This window comes from Ranitomeya variabilis, chromosome 4 (assembly GCF_051348905.1).
Source record: "Ranitomeya variabilis isolate aRanVar5 chromosome 4, aRanVar5.hap1, whole genome shotgun sequence".
NCBI classification, from domain to species: domain Eukaryota; kingdom Metazoa; phylum Chordata; class Amphibia; order Anura; family Dendrobatidae; genus Ranitomeya; species Ranitomeya variabilis.
In genome coordinates this window covers 509,104,140-509,118,539 of record NC_135235.1, presented here as the reverse complement: position 1 = coordinate 509,118,539, position 14,400 = coordinate 509,104,140, and positions in this window count along the sequence as shown.

Here is a 14,400-nt window from a genome sequence, read left to right as displayed (position 1 = left end):
CAGGATGATTGGGTGACTTTTTTGCCATTGGCTGAGTTCGCCCTCAATAATCGGGCTAGTTCTGCTACTTTGGTTTCACCTTTCTTTTGCAATTCTGGTTTTCATCCTCGTTTTTCCTCGGGTCAGGTTGAGCCCTCTGACTGTCCTGGGGTGGATTCTGTGGTGGATAGGTTGCAGCAGATTTGGAACCACGTGGTGGACAATTTGACATTGTCACAAGAGAAGGCTCAGCGCTTTGCTAACCGCCGTCGCTGTGTGGGTCCCCGACTTCGTGTGGGGGATTTGGTATGGTTGTCTTCTCGTTATGTCCCGATGAAGGTTTCCTCTCCTAAGTTCAAGCCTCGTTTCATCGGTCCTTATAAGATTTTGGAAATCCTCAACCCTGTCTCATTTCGTTTGGACCTCCCAACATCGTTTGCCATTCATAATGTGTTCCATAGGTCATTGTTGCGGAGATATGTGGTGCCTGTGGTCCCTTCTGTTGATCCTCCTGCTCCGGTCTTGGTCGAGGGGGAGTTGGAGTATGTGGTGGAGAAGATCTTGGATTCTCGTATTTCGAGATGGAAGCTTCAGTACTTAGTTAAATGGAAGGGCTATGGTCAGGAGGATAATTCCTGGGTTGTCGCCTCCGATGTCCATGCGGCAGATTTGGTTCGTGCCTTTCATTCGGCTCGTCCTGATCAGCCTGGGAGCTCTGGTGAGGGTTCGGTGACCCCTCCTCAAGGGGGGGTACTGTTGTGAATTCCGTTCTCGGGCTCCCTCCTGTGGTCATGAGTGGTACTGTGTGAGTTTGTTCTTGGGCTCCCTATGGTGGCCTTCAGCGATATGGCTGGTCTGTGGCTGGGTTCAGCTGCTTCATTTCCTGCTTTGCTGTTCCTATTTAACTTACCTGGACCTTCACTTGTTGCCTGCTGTCGTTGTATTCAGTCCTGATTCTGATCACTCCTGGATCTTCCTTGTGACCTGTCTCCTACTGGAGAAGCTAAGTCTTGCTTGTTCATTTTGCTCATTATTTCCTTGAAAACGTTTCTCAGTATATGATGAGTTCAGTCCAGCTTGCTTTAATGTGATTTTTCGCTTGCTGGTTAGTTCTGGGGTGCAGAGTGCGCCCCTCACATCGTGAGTCGGTGTGGGGGTTCTTGTATTCTCTGCGTGGTTTGTTTTTGATAGTTTTTGTACTGACCGCACAGATTCCTAGCTATCTTCAGTCTGTCTAGTGTTAGCGGGCCTCATTTGCTAAACCTGTTTCATTTCTACGTTTGTATTTTCCCCTTATCTCACCGTTATTATTTGTGGGGGGCTGTCTAAAACTTTGGGGTTATTTCTCTGAGGCAAGTGAGGTCTTTGCTTTCTCTCTAGGGGTAGCCAGTTTCTCAGGCTGTGAAGAGGCGTCTAGGTTTTTAGGTAACGCTCCACGGCTGCCTTTAGTGTGTGTGGATAGGATCAGGATTGCGGTCAGTATAGCTTCCACATCCCCAGAACTTGTCCTAATATTCTGGTTTACAGGTCAGGTCAGTTTTGTGATCCTACCACCGGATCATAACACTCCAGCAAAGAGGCTGACACCTGACCCGGGTTTTAAACAAATGAACAGGAAGTAGGGCAGACAAAAACAGCAAACTCCATCTTAACAAAGGGCAAAATCATTCACAAGGTGACTTGGAAAACACGGAATACTGACAACTTGTGCACTTTATTCATGTATGAACGGTGTTGATCTCCGTTTGTTGCTGCACTTGTGCACTTTATTCATTTAGGCACCATTTTACTTTTTTATGGTTGATACACTTCTATATATACATTTTTTTAAAAAATTTGTGATTATATTGATATATATTTTCACCATTTCACGGTCGCTTATTTTCTATTCAAGTAACAGGATTTCCAAATACCATATTGAGGATATATTTATGGATTTATCTATTTGTTATATATATCCCGGTGTGCACATTTTTCTCTGTTTTTAATTATTAATTTGTAATTTGCTATATATATATATATACATATATATATATATATATATATATATATATATATATATATATATATATATATATATATATAGTACAGACCAAAAGTTTGGACACACTTTCTCATTTAAAAATTTTTCAGTATTTTCATGACTATGAAAATTGTACATTCACACTGACGGCATCAAAACTATGAATTAGCACATGTGGAATTATATACTTAACAAAAAAGTGTGAAACAACTGAAAACATGTCTTATATTCTAGGTTCTTCAAAGTAGCCACCTTTTGCTTTGAGGACTGATTTGCACACTCTTGGCATTCTCTTGATGAGCTTCAAGAGGTAGTCACCGGAAATGGTTTTCACTTCACAGGTGTGCCCTGTCAGGTTTAATAAGTGGGATTTCTTGCCTTATAAATGGGGTTGAGACCATCAGTTATGTTGAGTAGAAGTCTGGTGGATAGACAGTTGATAGTCCTAGTGAATAGACTGTTAGGATTTGTATTATGGCAAGAAAAAAGCAGCTAAGTAAAGAAAAACGAGTGGCCATCATTACTTTAAGAAATGAAGGTCAGTCAGTCCGAAAAATTGGGAAAACTTTGAAAGTGTCCCCAAGTGCAGTTGCAAAAAAACCATCAAGCGCTACAAAGAAACTGGCTCACATGAGGACCGCCCCAGGAAAGGAAGACCAATAGCCACCTATGCTTCTGAGGATGTTTATCCGAGTCACCAGCCTCAGAAATCGCAGGTTAACAGCAGCTCAGATTAGAGACCAGGTCAATGCCACACAGAGTTCTAGCAGCAGACACATCTCTACAACAACTTTTAAGAGGAGACTTGGTGCGGCAGGCCTTCATGGTAAAATAGCTGTTAGGAAACCACTGCTAAGGACAGGCAACAAGCAGAAGATACTTGTTTGGGCTAATGAACACAAGGAATGGACATTAGACCAGTGGAAATCTGTGCTTTGGTCTGATAAGTCCAAATTTGAGATCTTTGGTTCCAACCACCGTGTCTTTGTGCGATGCAGAAAAGGTCAACGGATGGACTCTACATGCCTGGTTCCCACCATGAAGCATGGAGGAGGAGGTGTGATGGTGTGGGGGTGCTTTGCTGGTGACACTGTTGGGGATTTATTCAAAATTGAAAGCATACTGAACCAGCCTGGCTACCACAGCATCTTGCAGCGGCATGCTATTCCATCCGGTTTGCATTTAGTTGGACCATCATTTACTTTTCAACAGGACAATGACCCCAAACACACCTCCAGGCTGTGTAAGGGCTATTTGACTAAGAAGGAGAGTGATGGAGTGCTACACCATGACATGGTCTCTACAGTCACCAGACCTGAACACAATCGAGATGGTTTGGGGTGAGCTGGACCGCAGAGTGAAGGCAAAAGGGCCAACAAGTGCTAAGCATCTCTGGGAACTCCTTCAAGATTGTTGGACGACCATTTCCGGTGACTACCTCTTGAAGCTCATCAAGAGAATGCCAAGAGGGTGCAAAGCAGTCATCAAAGCAAAAGGTGGCTACTTTGAAGAACCTAGAATATAAAACATTTTTTCAGTTGTGTGAGGCAGTGACCCCTGTTACAGCTAGGGGGCGCTGTATGCGCTCTGCAGAATGTGCATGGAAGCGTAGTGAGGCCATGAGGCCGTACTACAGACACAGGTGTGGCTGTAAATAGAATGATGAAGCAGTGACTGATTAAAAAGCCCTGTAGTAGTGGGGGAGGTGTGTCAGTGTGTTCTTGGAAGCAGACAGGGCAGTTGTCTGCAGAGCTCTCTGTGTGGAGCAGCACAGAGGCTCAAGGAACCAGAGAGACTGACACCATGCATCTTGGGCTGTCTTATTTGTACCCGGCTGCACTCCAAAGGATAAAGAGTGCAGTGCGCTGAGTGAGTACAGAGACTTTGTTACCGGCGTGCGGTCACCCAGGGAAACTGGACAGAGGGAAGTTCGGCCTGTGTATTGACTGCATCATATAGCCATGCATTATTAATGGACTGTATGAAGAAGCCGTATACTATATTGACTGTGTGAAGTAACACAATAAAAGAACGTTTTGTTTGAACTTGTTTGGGTCACTGCCGTTTCACTGTGTATGGTCATACCGCTGCATCACATATGGTGGAGAATGCGGGCAGTGAACTAAGGCTACGTTCACATTAGCATTGCGTCAGGCGCAGCCGCGGCGACGCATGCGTCATGCACCCCTATATTTAACATGGGGGGCGCATGGACATGCGTTGCACTTGCGTTTTGTGATGCATGCGTCACTGTGGTGCATGCGTCAGGGCGCAGAGGACGCTTCATGTTGCAGTTTTTTCTGCACCAAAAACCATGCAAAAGTGGACGCATGCGTCACAAAATGCTGCGTTGTGCATGCGTGTACACTTGCGTTGTGTGTTGCGTCGCCGACGCTGCACCGCACAACGCAAATGTGAACGTAGCCTAAGGCATACCATCAGAGAGTGCTGCAGATTGTTGTGCGAGTCTGCTGGAAAAATGGAGGAACTTTTGGAGCAGGTTGTGCTCAGTCAGCAAAGGCTTCAACAAGAGACGCTGCAGTTTCAACATTCCCAGCAAGAGATTTTGCAGCAGCAGCAGCGGCAGCAGGAGACACTGCAGAGGGAGCTAGCAGAGCTTCAACGATATAAAGTGGAGACCCCTAATGTGAGGGGTGAACAGCAGAGTCCTAAAGAGACCCCAAAGGTAAGGGGGATCATTGGGTGTACCAGTGGTCCTATGTAGAGTCTCGATCTGCAAGGTCTCAAGCAAGTGACTTGTTGCAATTGGTGGAGGAGTGGCTCCAGCCTGAGTTCTGTTCTCCGTATGAGATGATGGAGAGAATCGTGGCTGATCGGATGGCGAGGGCTCTGCCGGCCGCCATGCAGCTTTGGGTCGGGCAGAGGGACCTAGGCCACCTGGAACTGCTGATAGAATTGATTGAGCGGTATAAGTCCACTCAGGATGTTTCAACAGAGCCCGGGCATGGGGCTACTAACTGTTTGGTAACATCTAAGCCCATGGACTGTGGAAACACTGGTCAGGAGTCTATGTGTGCCCAGCCTGTCTGTATCACCACTACGGGCACAGCTGGCGGCGAACCAAAATTGTGCCAGGTACTTGTGAATGGGTGCCGAACAGAGGCTCTCCTGGACACGGGGAGAAAAGTGACTCTGGTCCATAGGTCCCTTGTTGCTGGGGACAACATCAACGGACAAAAAGTGGAGGTGATGGATATCCATGGGGAAATCCGGGAGTACCCGACCGCGGAGGTCAATGTTTCTACACCATTCGGAGACACTAGACATGAGGTGGGACTGTGTTGGGAAGAGATTTTCCCCTGTTTTGGTCCCTGTGGGACACCAGGGTAAACCCTCTCATGGAAAAAGTAATACCGGGTGCAGAACCCAAAGATATTGAAATACCTGCCATAGGAGTTGCCAACCTGGGGACAGAGTGTAATCCCGATAGGCTCCCCCTAGAGGTAGCGGCAGGAGAAGCTAAATATGTTGTTTCGGGCGTAGAACCTGAAGATCCTAAGAGGTATGCCACAGGGGTCGCCAATTTAGGATTAGAGTGTAATCCCAATAGGCTCCCTCTAGAGGTGGTGGCAGTAGAGGTTGTGGGGACCCCATTGAACCCTGAGCTGGAGGTGTTCCCTGGTAAGGTTGGGACAGCTCAGATCCAGGGTCCCTTTCGGAGACGCAGATATAAAAGACACAGGTATGAGAAGAGCCGAGAGTGTATGATCGCAGAGGCGACTGGGGACGTGCGCACGAGGAACTCTATGGCACCGGTCAAGGTTGGGGCCGGAGGTCAAGGTAAATTAGATAGAGCGCTCGCTAGACAGCAGTGTCGGGTGGCTCCGGTTCGGGTGCAGCGTAGTACAGATATATGCTCAGAGTTGCCAGCGCGGTCTGTGGAGTTTCAGCGTGATATAGTCACTGAGGCACGGGTAAGGGTACAGAGGAAACGGTACCAGGGGCTCAAAAGCAGATACTTAGGTGACAGGATGACCCGTGGGGTTAGTGAACCTGAAGTAAACAAAGTAAAGAACACCCAAAACTGGCCCAAATCTGCGGTTAATCAGAAAAGAGGGTTTGGCTTCTGCAATAGAGATCAGGGTGGGTGGTCCCGTAGTGAAATATGGAGGAGAAACGCAAAGGGGAGGGATGCGTGCATTGATCGATGGTTCCGGTCCCTACTTTGGTTTCTTAATGTAGTGAGCAAGGATGTCAGGGGGGCATACCGATGCCCTGTCTTTCGCCCTTACGGGATAACAAATGTTCTACCCCACAGGTATGAACAGGGGGGGAGGATATGTGAGGCAATGACCCCTGTTACAGCTAGGGGGCGCTGTATGTGCTCTGCAGAATGTGCATGGAAGCGTAGTGAGGCCATGAGGCCGTACTACAGACACAGGTGTGGCTGTAACTAGAATGATGAAGCAGTGACTGATTAAAAAGCCCTGTAGTAGTGGGGGAGGTGTGTCAGTGTGTTCTTGGAAGCAGACAGGGCAGTTGTCTGCAGAGCTCTCTGTGTGGAGCAGCACAGAGGCTAAAGGAACCAGAGAGACTGACACCCTGCGTCTTGGGCTGTCTTATTTGTACCCGGCTGCCCTCCAGAGGATAAAGAGTGCAGTGCGCTGAGTACAGAGACTTTGTTACCGGCATGCGGTCACCCAGGGAAACTGGACAGAGGGAAGTTTGGCCTGTGTATTGACTGCATCATATAGCCATGCATTATTAATGGACTGTATGAAGAAGCCATATACTATATTGACTGTGTGAAGTAACACAATAAAAGAACGTTTTGTTTGAACTTGTTTGGGTCACTGACGTTTCACTGTGTATGGTCATACCACTGCATCACAGTTGTTTCACACTTCTTTGTTAAGTATATAATTCCACATGTGTTAATTCATAGTTTTGATGCCTTCAGTGTGAATGTACAATTTTCATAGTCATGAAAATACAGCAAAATCTTTAAATGAGAATGTGTTTTCAAACTTTTGGTCTGTACTGTATATAAATAAAGATTGATATATGCTAATCTTAGTCTGGGATTTCCTTTTCTTTTAGTGCATATCTTAGGTGTCGGTTTCACCCCTGATAAGGAGAACATTTTGTATGACGATAAAGATCCATCTGACCCCACTTCAGATGCACACTGAATGATCAATAATAGATTGTTCAATGCCCATAGGTTGCTATTTTTCTCGGCAGCACAAGTCCTGTCTACAGAGGATGATCTGCTGCCGAGAACATTGAGCTTCTGTGCGGTCAAAAGACAATTTCACCAGGTTAACAAAAAAATTGCTTTTTCTTTGTTTGATCAGCAGATGGTTTACACTGCAAGATTAAGGTGAAATGAGCATTCCTAGGAATACTAGTTCACAGTAATTGTGCCATATGAATAGACTGTGGCTTGTACCACACATTACATATCTGTTGGCTGAATTATAGCTTTTCAGCAGAGAGATGTCTTCTCTGACTCCCTCAAGCACAGGATTAGGCTTTGCCTAAAGTATCTGTGTTCTTCAGACACACGTGAATGCCATGGCCAATGTTATTTCCATGCCAAATAAAAGGATCTGCCATTGAATTTCAACAGGCTAGATCCTTCTTTCCTCCAATATCATATGTCAGGGGACAATCACAAAGTCTCACACACATTAGATGCCGGACAAATCTTATAAAAGTCAGCTTGTTTGGCCAACAATTATCTAACGTGTATGAGGGCTATTTTCTATCTTTCTCTCAACAGCTGTCATCGAGAGAAAGTCCCTTAGACCTCCTTCACACATCCTGGTGATTCCTGTACAGGAAAAAACAGTACTGGTGAGTTCTGCAGTCCGTATCCATATTTGATATTAGTGTGCCAGCCATGTGTCCTTGTTTGCTGTCCATGTTCCATCCTTTTGTCTGTGTGACACATACCGGAGCATGGGAAAAGCAGTACAGTTAGCTCTGATACAAGCACTGGCTGCTGAACGCAACTCTCATCATTGTCTTCTGCTCATGCTGAAATCAATGCGACTATAAGACAATGATGAAAGTTGTCATCAGTGTGACAAGTACCGGCACCTGGGAAGAAGCTGTAAAGTTTGCGATGATCCCTGGTGCTGACCGGCTGCTGAAGGCAGCTCTCATTATTGTCTCTTGCTCGTACTGAGATCAGCATGACCACTATACATTGATGAGAGTAGTATTCAGCTGCAGCTGTGTACCTTCTGTGTAAAATATATACAAAAAAAAAGTGGCGTGGGTCCCATACAATTTTTATAGCCAGCAAAGGGAAAGCCCATGGCTGGGGGCTGATTTCAATAACCTGGGACAAGGGACAATATCTGGGACAAGAGTCAATACCCCATAAAGTTCCCAGGCTATTAATAACAGCTCACTGCTGTTTACTTAGCGTTTTCTGGTGAATTTACCACAGAAAAAAAAGACATAGGGTCCCCCTGTAAAGATAAACCAGCAAAGGCTAAATAGACAGCTTTGGGTTGATATTTATAGGCTGGCAAGGGGTCAGAAATATTGCCCCCCCAGGCTACCAACATCAGCCTTCAGCCGCCCCAAAAATGGCGCATCCATAAAATTTGCCAAATCTAGCACTTAGCCTCACTTTTCCCACTTGCTCTATGATGATGGCAAGTGGGGTGATAGGGTTGTGGTTGATGTCACCATTTCAAGCCCAGGGCTTAGAAATGGAGAGGTGTCTATAAGACGCTTATCCATTACAAACCCCATAGTCATATTGTAAAAAATACACAGCGAGAATAAAGTCCTTTATTTGAAACAGGAAAAAACACCCCGTTTTAGACATTTACTTACAAAAACACAGTTATGCTCACGCTACGCCTATTCCATTGAAGTCCTTGAGCCCTGTAAGAAAAACAGAAAATAATAAACAAAATTTCTCACCTTACGCCTAATCCACCGATGCCCATGTTGCCTGAAAAAATATATAAATAAACAACAATATCCCTCACCTGTCAGAAGTGCAGATAAGCCTTACTGTACCGTGCCGTAATCCATCTGTGCGACATGTGGCTTTCAACCTGAACAGCGCACGCTGAAAACCACTGGAGAATGAGATGCTGAGAGTGCAGTGTCAGTGACATTGTGAGCAACCCGATGAACTGTCATGATGTAATAATTATATGGGTACTACGGAATCTGATTGCGTGGGACAATATGAAACTGAGACCAAAGTTGATGCAAATAAGTATATTTAAGAAATGTGACAAAACTAAACAAAGCACTTCCTGCAATAGTAACGAAAACTCAGCACAATATGGAATCATGCAAGTAAAGCAAAGCTGGCAGAGCACTTCCAGCAACTGTAACTAAATCACAGCACAATATAGAATGTCCAGAGTGACTGAAGAGTGGATGCAACCGCTAATATTAACCAGTCCAACAGTAATATGATGCAGGTGTGTACAAGGTACTAAACATAGGAGTCCAACAGAAAGAAAGAGAGTAAGCACACCCCATTTAATGAGGCTGTCCCGTGATGTAATGAATGAGCACGCACTTAGCATAAAAGTGTAGAAGTCCAGCAATCACAAGGGTTGAAATGGACACGGCACTTAAACGTAGAAGTCCAGCATAATAGAGGAGCGGCATAATCAGGAAAAGGTTGCTATATGTACCTTTTGGGCTTAAAGTACCGCACAAGTCCAGCAACGCAGCCCAAACAAACACAGACCTAGAGGACATGGTGATGTCAGGATTCCTTACTAGCCACAGCAGTTTCAGGGGCAATTAGCTTCACACCAGAAGTCCAGGCAGTAGTTGAGCACAGGCAGCATCAGGGAGACACAAAGAGGACTGTAGCCAGCAGAATGTGGAGAGGCAGAGCACCAAGTAACGATCAGCAGCAGCAGGGAGACCACCAGCAGATCGGCAGGAGCTCAGGAGCAAACAGCAACAAAATACTCAGGCAAGGAGGAGCACATGACCTGGACTTAAATAATCAGCGCAGACAGGAAGTTCCATGACAGGGCGAGATACGAGACTCCATCTTGGATCGGGGCAAACAGGCACGAAGGAAAGTCCGGAATCCTTACACATGACCTCAATGAGATCATCGCAAGCACTATGAGAAAATTGGATGTGCCATTTCTGGGGTAGCTGAGGGCTGATGTAGCCTGGGGGGTGCAATATCGCTGACCCATTCCCAGGCTATTAATATCAAACTTTTTCCCAGGTTATTACAATTAGCCCCCAGTTGTGGGCTTTCCCTTTGCTGGTTATGAAAATCATGTATGACCGCATTTTTCTATTTAATTATTTATTTTACACAGGAAGGACATAGCTGCTGCCGAATACAACTCACATCATTGTCTTCTTGTTGTGCTGATCTCAGCGTGACCAGGAGACAATGATGAGAGCTGCCTTCAGCAGCCAGCCAGTGCCAGGGAACAGTGCAAACTGTACAGCTTGTTCCCAGGTGTGGGAACGCATCACGCTAATGACAATGGATGTCAAAATGCAGCACTTACTTTGTCCTTACTGCGCAAAAAAACTGACGTGTTTCACATGGATACATGATCCGTATGAAAAACCTGACATGTGCGCACTACCATTGAATACAATAGGTGTGCATATGTCCCTATTTGTAGTCCTTAACAAACTTACCGCATACAGACATAAAAAATGGACGTGTGACGAAGGCCTTGCACATTCAATTCTCAGTTCAGTTGAAATTGTTGTTTGATAGGCGTTGGTCTAATGTGCATGGGCGATTTTAGAGTTTATAGCAGGGTACAGGGGTAGTAACATTATAAAATGGAAGCAGATGTATAAGTTTCAATTTAACTTTATGAAGTTGAACCTGATCTTTCAGTAAATGTACAGAGAAATGTGTAGAAGATGACTGATTTTCCAGATCTAATAATAAAAATAAATTGAAATGCACACAGTACTCTGCTCAGAAAAAGCAAATGTTTTAGATATTCATTAAAAGTTTATTGACTTAAATGAATTATCCTATTATCTGAAACAAATTAGAAGAAGTGCAAAGCACTGTATTAATGCAAGGTGATATGTACGAGTTTTGTAGAAGGAACTCATTCATCAAACTTAATAAAAAAGTGACATAGCATGTAGAGTGATCAACCTCTTAAATTATGTCTATACCATACTGTACTGCAAAGAGCTGCACGAGCTCAAAGCTCAGATGGGAAGTTTGAGGTTTAAACTTTCAATTACTACAGTCTATTTAACAGACTTAAGAGAAACAGACAAGTCATTGTACAGTGCCTTGCGAAAGTTATTCAGCTCCATGGAACTTTTCAAACTTTTCCCACATATCATGCTCCAAACATAAAGATACCAATTGTAAATTTTTGGTGAAAAATCAACAACAAGTGGAACACAATTGTGCAGTTGAACGAAATGTATTGGTTATTTTACATTTTTGTGGAAATTCAAAAACTGAAAAGTGGGGCGTGCAATATTATTCGGCCCCTTTACTTTCAGTGCAGCAAACTCACTCTAGAAGTTCATTGTGGATCTCTGAATGATCCAATGTTGTCCTAAATGCCTAATGATGATAAATATTATCCACCTGTGTGTTATCAAGTCTCCGTATAAATGCACCTGCTCTGTGATAGTCTCAGGGTTCTGTTTGAAGCACAGAGCATCATGAAGACCAAGGAACACAACAGGCTGGTCCGTGATACTGTTGTGGAGCAGTTTAAAGCTGGATTTGGATACAAAATGATTTCCAAAACTTTAAACATCCCAAAGAGCCCTGTGCAAACGATCACATTGAAACAGAAGAAGTATCATACCACTGCAAATCTACCAAGACCCGGCCATCCCTCTAAACTTTCATCTCAAACAAGGAGAAGACTGACCAGAGATGCAGCCAAGAAGCCCATGATCACTCTGGATAAACTGCAGAGATCTACAGCTGAGGTGGGACAGTCTGTCCATACGACAACAATCAGTCGTACACTGCACAAATCTGGCCTTTATGGAAGAGTGGCAAGAAGAAAGCCATTTCTCAAAGATATCCATAAAAAGTGTCATTTAAAGTTTGCAACAAGCCACCTGGGAGACACACCAAACATGTGGAAGAAGGTGCTCTGGTCAGATGAAACCAAAATCGAACTTTTTGGCAACAATACCAAACGATATGTTTGGCGCAAAGGCAACACAGCTCATCACCCTGAACACACCATCCCCACTGTCAAACATGGTGGTGGCAGCATCATGGTTTGGGCATGCTTTTCTTCAGCAGGGAAAGGGAAGATGGTTAAAATTGATGGTAAGATGGATGGAGCCAAATACAGGACGATTCTTGAAGAAAACCTATTGGAGTCTGCAAAAGACTTGATACTGGGACGGAGCAAAATCTACAATGGAATGGTTCACAAATAAACATATCAATGTGTTAGAATGGCCAAGTCAAAGTCCTGACCTCAATCCAATCGAGAATCTGTGGAAAGAGCTGAAAACTGCTGCTCACAAACGATCTCCATCATACCTCCCTGAGCTCGAGCTGTTTGCCAAAGAAGAATAGGCAAGAATTTCAGTCTCTCGATGTACAAAACTGATACAGACATACCCCAAGCAACTTGCAGCTGGAATCGCAGCAAAAGGTGGTGCAACAAAGTATTAAGTTAAAGGGGCCGAATAATATTGCACTCTCCACTTTTGAGTTTTTAAATTTCCACAAAAATTTAAAATAACCAATAAATTTAGTTCAACTTTACATCTGTGTTCCACTTGTTGTTGATTCTTCACCAAATATTTACATTTGGTATCTTTATGTTTGAAGCATGATATGTGGGAAAAGGTTGAAAATTCCGGGGAGCAAAATACTTTTGCAAGGCACTGTATTTGCCTTAACATCTTTAAATACAGTCCTCCATAACCCCACCATGTCATATATTAGGATAACCATTATAATAAACATTTTAGTATGGATTAATGGTTACTGTAGGTTTTTTCAATGAGAAAATCTTAAAACAGTGGAAACTAAATAGTAAATCACAATCTACCTTTGGACCCAAGACTGGGGACAAGTTGATTTCTAGGCTATAGTTTCATTTGCCTGTCATCACCCTAGTGAATGCTTTTTGATGAATCAAAATTTTGTATTCAATGCCCATGCCATTAGTTGGTAAGGGACTACACTACTAATAAATTCTTAATCATGGGGCAAAGAGAAAGAACAGGTTATATGTTCTATAGTCAAAAGAAAATATAGAGGGTCAAAACATTTCTAGCTCACAGATTATTTTAGTTCAAATCTACTTAGGGTCACAGACAGTTGCGTAACTTGAAACTCATGGGCCCCGATGCAAAACCTCCAACGGGGCCCCCAAATATTTTAAATCTTTAATAGTCTTTCCATAAGCCAAATGGACTTTTGGGGGCCCCCTAGGCTCCAGGGCCCGGGTGCAATTGCAACCCCTGCACCTGTTGTAGTTAAACCCCTGGTCACAGGCCAGGTCTGGCCATGTACAGTTTGTAAAATGCGAGGAGACAACATGTCATGATCCAGTAGAGGTACAGTATATGTCAGTAAGAGAACTATAATGACGACTATAATTTTCACATTTTTTTTTCACAACACTTAGGTCAGTTGGTTCCTAAAGTAAAACACGATAATTAATGTTGCCAGCACTACAAACCCCTTAATATTAAGAGGTAGACCAATGACCTATACAATTTTCTTTCAGGGAAGACTAATGCTGTGAAATATTTTTGCATTTGGTTTGTTTTAGGATGAGCATGAGCAAGTAAAATTAAAAAGTGATTTCTGCTTTATTATATCATTAGCCCTTTAATTAAATTTCAAACAGTTATCAATGTGCAAAAGCAAGCATTAAATATGTATATGATGAGCTCATAAGACTAATTTGTGCATGCCCAAGTAACATATGGTAAAATCTTGAACTGGATTTGAGGCATCTGCTTACAGTATGCTCCAAACAGAAGCATGTGATACATCACAAATTTATACAGAAAAACAAAAAGTATATCAATGCATATCGGCCCAATGAATACCAAAGAGACACTTTTAGTATCCTTTAGTCCAGTGATGGCGAACCTTTAAGAGACCGAGGGCCCAAATACAAAACCCACTTATTTATCTCAAAGTGCCAACACAGCAATCTAACCTGATTAATAAGGTTTTAGCTTATAAAAACAACTCATACATTAACATATTTTTTTGTCTTAAATGAAAAACACAATTACAGAGCTTTCAATGATACAAACAACTTTTTATTGATAGGTAAAAGATTGAATTTGGCATGCTTCTATGAAAAGTCATAGGTACTATTCAGAAAGAAAAATACAATGGAGCAACCATCAGCTCACTGGGTTGAGAAAATCCTAGAATAGGCGTGCGGCGCACAGAGATTTCAGGCTGGTTTCCTGAGTAAGTGAAA